The sequence below is a fragment of the Eumetopias jubatus genome, unplaced genomic scaffold (assembly GCF_037043125.1).
Source record: "Eumetopias jubatus isolate StellerSeaLion01/CBP00866 unplaced genomic scaffold, mEumJub1_p1.0 scaffold_5, whole genome shotgun sequence".
NCBI classification, from domain to species: domain Eukaryota; kingdom Metazoa; phylum Chordata; class Mammalia; order Carnivora; family Otariidae; genus Eumetopias; species Eumetopias jubatus.
The window spans coordinates 115,940,146-115,951,327 of NW_028274811.1; the positions used below are offsets into that span (position 1 = coordinate 115,940,146).

General features: G+C 36.0%; 1 pseudogene; it reads left to right on the forward strand.

Annotated features, from left to right (window-relative positions):
- The first annotated feature begins 2,294 nt into the window (after nucleotides 1–2,294).
- On the forward strand, nucleotides 2,295–3,120 carry LOC114204826 (small ribosomal subunit protein uS3 pseudogene; annotated as a pseudogene).
- Nucleotides 3,121–11,182: the final 8,062 nt, after the last annotated feature.

Consider the following 11,182-nt stretch of genomic DNA (forward strand, 5'->3'; position numbering starts at 1 on the left):
GTTTTCTAAGCAGCTGAACAAGCGCGGTCGTGAAATGTTCACATGCAGGAATAGGAATCTGGGGCTACTGTTTCAATTGTGAAAAATCTGGGGGTGGACAAAGAGAATAAAAATCTGTGCTTTTGTTTTATTTTGAGGATGCTGATAAAAAGCTAAATTACCAATAGAAGAACACAGCAGTCAGAGGGTCGGGGCAGAAATCTGGTGACAGAGAGAGGCTGGTAGTAGAAGAGTTTCTTTATTTAAATTTAGTTTGCAACTACAATATAAAACTGATTATACATCTCAATAATCTGTTTATCAGTAGGACCTGTCATATCTGTTAAAAAAGATATTTATTATTCAGAAACTTATAAGAAGTCTTCAGAAATTAGCAGAGAGTATATGAGAAGCTTGTGCTTTAATTTCGTGATTCAGTGGTTTAATAAATACTTACAAAGCACCTACTACATGCAAATCATTATAAACCAATATAAAATATTTGCCACTTAATATTATTTTTTTTCTGCATTCCAGAACATTTAATTGGATAAGAGTCTCTCATGCTGTGTGTGTGTGTGTTTTAGATGTTTTGTTTATAAAAATGGAAGGACTTATCAATGTGTTTTATAAAGATAAATTTTCTAGAAAAAAGCCATGACCTGCTGAAAAACTTTTGGACAGCCACACAGTAACACAAAAAGTCAGCCTTGTAAACAAGGATTTCTGGAAGTTTGATTTATAAGGTCCTCCACCCATTTTCCTGTCACACAGGATATAATGGCTTTTGTTGAAATGCAGTGTGACACTAAATAACTGGCAGTTACTGACTGTGTTGCTTATTACTTGGATCACTCAATAGAGCTACATTTACAGGAAATCCAATAGCTTTTAATAGATATGCTGTATTGCTATCAAATAATAAATACAATTAAGTTTTTGTTATTAAACTATTTAGGCATGGAGACTAATATTTCATGCATGTCAAGGATGGCTTTATTTTTAAAGAATTCTGTATTCATAGTCTAGGTGCATAGTTAATCACTTTCTATGAATCAGAATTAAGATCCATGATCCTGTTTTATTTAATCATTGCCTCCTAACATAGGTTCTGCTATGAGCTGTCATTTAACAGTGGACCTTCTTCAGGTTTGTTGATGACTTAGTGGGAGTGCAACAATACATTTTAATCTAATAGCTTACTCAAGTCACATTTGGTTGTTATTTTATAGAATTTTGTATTCAGAACCAAGATTTTACATGCTGTTGGTGAATATATCTACTGCATTATGTGTTATGATGGACTTTTGTTTTTTGGACCATGAGTTACCAAAAATATTTAATCATATCTATTCTCCTGTTTTGACTGAGTCCACAATTGTAGGGCAGGTTTGGGTAGATTTAGGATAATTTAACTTTATGTGCTATAGTCATTGAACACTATTCTTTTGGCTAAGTGACTGCTATTCTCAGGTAGGAAGGTTTGCACATATATCCATCCATCCATCCATTTAACCTTCAGAATTTATTGAGCACCTACTATATCGCAACTCATTTTTAGGTAGTAAATAAGATAGATATAGTCTCTGCCACCATGACACTTATCATTTGTTGGAAGGAGATAAACAATAAACAATAAATGGATAAATAAGAAAACATGTCATATAGTAATAAATATTACACAAATAATTATAATAGAGTGGCTACTTTTCATTTGGATAGTCAGAAAAGACCTGAGAAAATGACATTTAATGTGTTTTTTGAATGAAGGCAGCCTTGCGAAGTTCACATAGGTATCATCTAACTTTATATGAAAAGCAAAGTCAAAAGTAAACATAAATCAGATAAAATCTTTTTGAGTCACAAATTTTTCCTTTTCCATTCCTGCATGGATATACACACCTTTGGTCAATATACACACCTCTGGTGAATGTGTGCAGATACGGAACAAAAATGATATTGGAAAAAATACACCCAGAAGTAAGCTGCATTAAAGGTGAGTTATTTGCAGAGGTGGATATAAAGAATGAGCCATGGCATGAAAACATGGAGGTTGTAGAAAGAAGGAGAACATGGGAACAACAAGAAAATTAAACAGCAATTTCCTTTTATTTTCCATCTCTCTACCTACTGGGCCTAGAGATATAAAGGATCAGCAAAAGGATGCCCTGAGTACCATGGGCTATCTGTGTAGGGAGAGGAGGGGACTGCTAAGAGATTCAAGTCATTTGCATCCATGATTAGTAGCATCACTTTATTCAGAATCTAACACTACATTTTACATTATAAAAAAGTAACTTTAGCTTTTTTTTCTTTCCGGGGCGCGCGGCGGCAAAATGGTGCAAATTTCCAAGAAGAGGAAGTTTGTCGCTGATGGCATCTTCAAAGCTGAACTGAATGAGTTCTTCACTCGGGAGCTGGCTGAAGATGGCTACTCCGGGGTTGAGGTCTGAGTTACACCAACCAGGACAGAAATCATTATCTTGGCCACCAGGACGCAGAATGGTCTTGGTGAGGAGGGCCGGCGGATCCGGGAATTGACTGCTGTGGTTCAGAAGAGGTTTCGTTTCCCTGAGGGCAGTGTAGCGCTTTGTGCCGAAAGGGTGGCCGCAAGAGGTCTGCGTGCTATTGCCCAGGCAGAATCTCTGCGTTACAAACTCCTAGAAGGCCTTGCTGTGCGGGAGGGCCTGCTATCGTGTACTGCGGTTCATCATGGAGAGTGGGGCCAAAGGCTGTGAGGTCGTGGTATCGGGGAAACTCCGAGGACAGAGGGCTAAATCCATGAAGTTTGTGGATGGCCTGATGATTCACAGTGGGGACCCTGTTAACTACGTTGACACTGCTGTGCGCCATGTTCTGCTCAGACAGGGTGTGCTGGGCATCAAAGTGAAGATCATGCCTCCCTGGGACCCAAGTGGTAAGACTGGCCCTAAGAAGCCCCCTGCCGGATCATGTGAGCATTGTGGAACCCAAAGATGAGATACTGCCCACCACTCCCATCGCGGAACAGAAAGGTGGGAAGCCAGAGCCGTCTGCTATGCCGCAGCCAGTACCCACACCATAACAGGGTCTCTTTGGCAGCTGGATCTGGAGACTGGGTTTTAATCTGTAAAGACCTTTAATAAAATCTTTGAGAAAGAAAAAAAAGGTAACTTTAAAAGGTCAAATTAATTATGTGTAGCTAAGAGTTAATCTTTAAACCACAAGAAAAGCAACAATCTAGTTATATATATCCTGACTCCCTTCATAATAGATTATTTTTTTGGGGGGGGAGTATTAGTACTCATATGAAAATACCAGTTTCTTTTTCAAACTGTGGCTTCTCTGTCTTTTGTATTAGTCTAAATGTGGAGTCCCAAGCCTTGTAAGGATGCATTTTTTATCTCAGATTTGTATCTAAATGGATCTTTATAATTGGACAAGATAAAATTGTGTGAACAAATTTGATTATTACATGGAATGCCTAAGACTCAATTAAGAAAATCTATGAACCAACTTGTTTCCAATTTCTTGTTTGTGGTACATAAACTGAAGTTGCAGAAAAATTAACCAGGTGAAGTTGGGTTGTGCTCAGAGTTCAGCATCACACCAGAGAGAATTCAAAACACTACTGTGAAGTGTTCACACAAAAAAATATGTCTGGTCTTTAGAAATGGGAGTGTGGAATTCATTAATATTTTGAGAATGTGTGGGTTCAATTTAAAATGTCTGTTTATGAGGATTACCTTTAATCTAGCCTTTCCTAGAAGAAAGGGGGAAGCGAAAGACTGCACTATCTTGAACGGAAAAAAATCTTGTGATACAAGATTTTAAGACTGTGCTACACTGAGAGTGATAGGTAGCAGAGCATCTTGGTGTGTTTTTATTGAATGTCATCATGTTTTGTTGTTGAAATTACCAATCTGTTCTCAGGAAATACTTACTTTAATAGCCTTTATTGTGCCCCTTTTGAAAAAATAAATCTATGCAAATTAGACAATAAATAAATCTCATAAAAATTAGACAAGTAAATTATACAAATTACACAGTAAATAAAAATAAAAACAATAGTCTTGTCATTAAGTGATAACCTGTTAGTAATGTTTAGAGCCTTTAAAACAGATTTTGATGCCTGTGTGTACACATGAATATTTATAAAACTGTGACCATGCTATGCATACCATATTCTTATAATCTATTTTTCTTATGTAATTTCTCTAAGTAATCTATTTTTTATGAACATATTTTCACACCATTGAATATACTGAAATCATCATCTTTAATTACTATATTTTAGGGGCACCTGGGTGGCTCAGTGGGATAAGTGTCCGACTTGATTTCAGCTCAGGTCATGATCTCAGGGTTGTGAGATCGAGTCCAGTGTCAGGTTCCTCGCTCAGCGCAGAGTCTGCTTGATTCTTTCCCTCTCCCTCTGCTCCTCCCCCTGCTCTCTCTTGCTCTCTAAAATAAATAAATAAAATCTTTAAAAATTACTACATTTTATTGCCTGAAATGAAATACACTTCCTCTTCCATTAGTCACTTAAGTCATTTTCAATTTTTGTTATTAAAAATAATGTTCTAATGGACCTAATCAGGGTAAGCAGTGCAATAAAAGTACACATGATGGAGGCTCAACCCAGTCTAGAAGGTCAGTGAAAACTTCTCAGAAGCTTAAACCTCTAAGCTGACATATAAATGCTGAGACCTGAGAAAAATCATCTGTAAGTGATGAAGAAAGATACAACCTAGGTTGAACATGCTTTCTCTTTATTTTTAATATTTAATCATTAAATTAGTAGAACATTCTTTAAATGCTTTCTTGTTCTCCCTGTCCTTCAGAATTCAGAAATAAGTTATTTTACTCTTTTCTTTCTTTTTCTCTTCTCTCTCTCAGCCATATTAATAACAATGTAGTTATTTGTATAGGTACAATAAAAATGGTCTTCCTTTTCTTAGGATATAACTGAACAAACTGATTATACAACCAAATTTCTTGCATTTTCTGGAGTCCCATATATGAGAATAGTCTCATTTACTAAGGCATAGCAAGTTCATCATTAATGAATAAGGATTATACTACATTTGTGGAATCAATGCCTATAAAGCCCTACCAGGAAACTGGTCAGATATCTGTTCTATGGCTGACAAAATTAGCCTTAGAGGTGATAAATGAGATCACTTTTTATCATCCCAGGAACCCTGCAGATTTGGGGTATCTTAAAAACAGAAAAGTCAATTGACATTTACCTCATCTTTGCTCTTTAGAATCTTAAAGTCCATTCCCAAGTCTTCTCCAAAGAGCCTCATGAAATGACTGTGGATTATAGGAATTATAAACTATGCCCCTTGAGCTGGGCCCAGTGGTTAGGAGAACCCAAGGAATAGTAAAGACCAAAAGATAAAATAGTAAAGAAACTCACAAGATGAAAACTAAACATTATGATTTAAGCTAGAGACAGGAAAAATAGTAAAGATTAAGTAAGGATCCAACATAGAAGATAAATTTCTACATCATTACACAGCTGTGGAGAGGGCCATGTCATGAGCCAGAGAAAATACAGAGAAATCAGAATTCCTAGGTCACACATAGCAACGTACAAGTTGAGCTGGTTTTAAAATAGTGTTTCTGCTGTCACTTTAGTCATGAATCAAGTTGGGTTTGTGGGCAAAGTTGTATTAATTATTTGTTTATTTTAGGTTGCTTAGGATTTTATCAACTGGCTTTGTATAGGTTATAGGAAATTGTCAGCATATGAGGTATCACTTTTGTCTGTTGCTTCTATTTTGGGTGAGGTTAGGTAGTGACATTATACTGTGGCAAATAAGAATTGCAGGATGCAAGAAACTGGTCCACAAAAGCTTGTGGGAAATAAGAGAAGCTAGATGCTGCAAAGAAATATTCTAAGGCAGATCAACTGTGGCCACCTGACTCCCTGTGCAGAATGAAAATTTTAGCAATATTTTAAGAAGAGGATAATGAAATAAATATTTGCCAGCAAAAAGCTGACAGGCTTGATCAAAGAGATGATGGGGATGAAAAGAGATGATGAAAAGATGTGATGAAAGAGACCAAAGAAGCTTTCATAGGTTTATTCATGTTTCAAAAGCATGTTAGTAGGCCTAGTGTCCACATTCATCAGGCAAGTATTGCTGTGAGTTTTCCAAGTTGGGTTCATGTCAGGCCATGACAAAGGAAATAACCAATGTTATAGTTTTTATACTCCTGACCATACCTTTAGAGTGTATGCAGGAATTACAAGCAAAATATAGACAACTTGCTTATTTTTTGTGCAGTCAGCTGGATAGGAGGTGAAAATGTGTTGAAGAGAATTTAAACTATACTGATATCATGGAATTTTTGGAGTTAAGGAGATTTTTAAGAACCAACTTGTCAGACCCCTCAGGGATCACAGTATTACCAGTAGTTTCTTAACTGGTATTAGAAGATAACAACATAAATTGAACTTAATCATAAGGAAACACCAAACAAGATAAAGACAAATCTACTTTCTTTAAGGAAGTAAAATATTCAGCCTCAAACCAGACTTGTGAGTTGAGTAAATGGAGATTAATTTCTTTTTTTTTTAATCTGTCCTAACTTTCCTAGAGTCATAGATTGCCCAGATTTACAGATATGTTGGTGTAAATGAAGGTCCAATTCCAGAGGAAGTTCTTAAGTATTTACAATAATATGAAACACACTTTAAGTTTTGGCAGAAGTCCTTGGAAGATAAACCTCAAGGTCTTTCTAGATAATAACAAATCTGGTGTACTTACATGCCTCAATAGCCAAAGTAACTGATGAAACTGTAAGTGATTTTCTCTCAACAAGTTGACACACAAATCCTAGAATTCTGGAGATGTACACATAAATCTTAAAACTAGTAAAATTAAAAAAATAAAATAAAACTAGTAAAATATTTAGCTCTGTGACCAAAGTGGGCAAACACAGCATAAACTACCAAAATACATCTGAAAATCACCATGGACGATGTTAACGTAGATTTAGAATTGGGATGAGCCCCCCCAAAAAGTTCTTTAACATTCGTTAAATGCCAACACTGTGTTCTCACTACTTGGTTAAAATTGACCAGTTAGTAGCACTGGGTCAATTAAGAAAAAACCTTTTGTATTTAAGAAATGTGTTAAACCATTTCTGGGTTACTTTGGCTTGTTTTGCTCATTTATGGGGTTATATTTTAACACTGTTATCATTAAAGAACTCATGAAGCCCACTCCTGTGGATTTCTGGTCATAGGACCTGCTATAGAAAACTGTGTGGAACAAGGGGCCATTGAGTAGGAGGAGTTGCTTGGCATAAGACAGTTCCCTAAGATGTAAAAAAAGTAAATGAGGCTCTTTTGAATATAACAACATAACCTAATTTGGGCTAATATTTATACTCAGAAAGAAAACAATCACCTGACCAGAGAGGCAGTTTTAGGGAATACTAATACCTTTTCTTAAGGGCCCACATGGTCTCATCTTAACTCTCTGTTTCTCTTTGGCTGTCTCTTCTATTCTCATTATTATCTGGCCCAACTCATAAAAATTTAGAAATTGAAATTTTACAAATATAAAATTAAAAATCTTTTAAAAACCAAACATCTGAAAAAGAGCACGTCTGGTTGTTTTACTGAAAAGCCAGACTACTTCATGGCTCAGAAGCTAATCCACATTGCAGTGTTCTTGGGCTAAGTACCCAGGAATGTCCCCAAGAATGACTACTTCTCTGCAAAGGACAGCTTAGAGCTATTTTATTGAACATGCATCTTATGGATGTTTATGTGTGTTTATGAGGTGGGTTAGTGGTGACCAAGGAAGTTTCTGAGACATTAGGCATGACACATATGTCTACTATGGGTTAGCAGTCTTAGTAATAAATATTCTTCAGAAGAAAAAACAAACAGGAAACTAGTGGGTTTCAGTTACTATCTATGAAGTGAGTTAGTAATCATGACTATAAAACAGAAATCACAAACTCAAAGAAGGCCATGGACTGGAGTATGAAAGAAATCCATCTTAAGTTGTTTTCCACAGATACACATCGTGTGCATTTTTAAAACATATAGGAATATTCTTCATTTCCTCAAGATAAATGTGATTCTTCTAATTTTTTCCCTTGAATTCATTACATCTCATTATTGTTCTCATTTTTGATGGTGACATGGGGACAGAAATATTTAGCTATAATAAAATAAAAATGCAGATCGAATTAGATGATAAATGAAAGTTGACTTGTGTTGGTCAAAGGGTGGAGAGATTTGGGGTGAACAGGAAACTCTAGTTTTTATAAAGGGATTCATGCTATGTAGATTTCATTATTGCTATTCAAGAATATGGGCTTAGTGTAGCAATATCTTCCAGTGTTTTAAAAGAAGTCAGAAATTCAGAATATTTAAAGATCAGAAATCATTTAATTTTTATATGTTGGCTTCCCCCTTTCCCCCCTTCTAATTCTTCAGTGGAAATTCTTCAAGGAAAACCTATTTGGGGGCTGGAAACCATCCACAGTCTCCAGCTTATTACCATGTCTGGAAGAAGATGAGGTAAAAATCTCCCTTTCTTTTTATTTTCAAGTAGTTTAGTAACTTTCTTTCTTTTAAAAAAAATAATGATCAGAAAAATGGGCTTGTTTGGGGATAGAAAGGGAGCTGGGTGCCAGGGGACCTCTGCCCTACTCAACAAACAGACTTTTGGGTAGATATTCCCCACATAATAAAGTAAATTTTGAGAACTTTAAAAAAAAGTGGTTTGAATCCTTGAGAGTTGGAATAAAGAAGAAAGAGATAAGCAGAAAAGATTTATCCAATATCTATTTTGTCACTAACTATGTGACTTTGGGCAAGTCATTTCTCTTGTGTGTAAATTACTGAATCTGTGGAATTAAAGTACTAGACTAGATCACAAGTTCTCAAACTTGCTTGAAATTAGAGAATTTGCAATTAAAATTCCAGTTGATTTTTAATTTATCAAACTAGGAGAGATTGTACTAGTGGAAAATATCGTTAGATAGAAGCAAAATATAATCACAACCATTTGCATGTGGCATGATAAATCAAGCTGTTGCAATGACGATTTCTGGGTTTTTATATTTTTATCTATTTGCTTCTTGCTTCTTGACTTTTGACATCTCTTGGTACTTGTTAGTTGATAAGTGACTGTGGTGCCAATATTTTAAGAGAGATCATAAGAAAAAATTTAATTGAGAATATTATCTCTATCAACTTTCTGTTTTTGCAAATTGGGAAAAAATACTGCATTATTCAATTTTATGGTGGGAAATCTTGGTCTAGCCATTGTGGGAACATACTTTAGGACACTAGAGTAGGTTCCCTAAGGCCCCTTCCAGCTGTAACATTCCATGCATCTACGTTTTTCAAACGTGGCCAAATAAGATCTTAGTTGGAGAGAAATTTAAAAATGAAATATAGCTGTGGGCTACTTTCTGCTCATTGAAACTGAGAAAACAGATATTTGAGGACAAGTGAAATAGTTTAAACGCATGCAAACTCTGTTCCAACAATAAACTTTTAGGGGTTTGTCAAGTTTGCCTTTAATCAGATCTCCATCCGGAAAGCTCCATTAATTCATTTTATTAATTTATTTCAGTGGCTACTGCCTACTAGGACATTTTCTACATGCTGGGGATATAGCAATGAACAAAACTGAAGAAAATTCCTGTCTTAAGGAAGCTACATTGATGGAAAGAAATATGAAATAAATAAAATGCTAAAAATAGTATATTAGTGATAAGTTTTATGGAGAAAAAGGAAGCATAAATAGAGAAAAAAGTGCATAGTAGGAGCTGTAGTGGGGGGAACAAATTTAAGATAAGGTAATCAGGAAAGGCTTCACTGTGCAGATGACTTTTGAGCAAAGATGGGAAGAAGGTCTGTGCGGGAATCCATGGTAAGAAAGTTAGAGTATAAGGGCCCTGAGCAAGGAGCATCCCTGTCATGTTCAGAAATCCAGTCTGTTTGGAGTGGACTGACCGAGGCTGAGAGCAGTAAAAGGTGAGGTCAAGTAATGTAAGGACTTACAGACCATTTAGAAAATTTGGCTTTTATTCAGAGATGGAAAGCCAGTGGAGGATTTTGAGTACAGTGGCATCATCTGACTTATTTTTTAAATATATGCTTTTCTGAGATAAGAGTAAAACAGGGCAAGAGTGAAACGGAAATGAGTGGTAACCAGGCAACTGCAATAATCTGGCTGAGAGGATGGTGGCTCTGACTAATACGGAGGTGAGAGAGATGGTGAGATTCTGGGTATGTTTTAAAGATAGGGCCAATAGCATCAGATGTGTACTGTGAGACAGAGAGGAGTCTAGTATGACTCCAAAGTCATCGAAGACAAGTTCTTCCTTACTTGCAAATATTCCTATCTAAAACCCAACAGCTTGTGATTAAAATACAGTACATTCCTTAAAGTTTATTGTCAATTGCTCATTTTCTTCCCTCCTTTCAGAGGATGACAAGATCATTAAAGCCAGGACTGGGACCCACATCAAGATCATCTATAACCTGTTGTCTTGCAAGGGGGCTACTATATATTATAAGCCCACTACCCTCATTTGGTCCACAATATTCTCTCTGCTTTGTACTATCCTTGCATAGGATTTTCCATCTGGTCCACTGAGCTCATCCATCAGTACTTCTACCAACTGGTATGCTTTATGCTCCTGGGTCCAATGCTTGTCATTCTATTTGTCACTGAGTCATTGTTTTTAGTTATTATGACAGCATCTTATCAAGAGCAAGTCTACCAACACCCAAGGCATGGGTGATGGCGGGAATTGGCTCTGTGAGAAATGAACAGGTAAAACTCTATGTGCTTAACAATGTTAGGTATTTATTATTATTGTTACTAATTGCTATTATTATTATAGATATTTATTCAAGGAGTAGTATATTCCTGTTCTGTATACCTGCACTGTTCATTGTGGTAGCCACTGTTCATTTACATGTAACTCTGTAAATTTAAATTAAAGTTAATTAAAATTAAATAAAATTAAAAATTCAGTTCCTTAGTCCCAGCCGTATTTAAATTACTCTTTATGTGGCTAGTTACTATTGTATTGGACACTGCAGAATGGGGAAATTTACATTATTGTAGACAGTTCTATTGGTGAGTACAGTTTTAGAGAATGCTTCCTATCTTACTACTGATTACAGAGGAGAGGAAGTGGGTAGGACGTCACTATACCATCCAGATGAGTT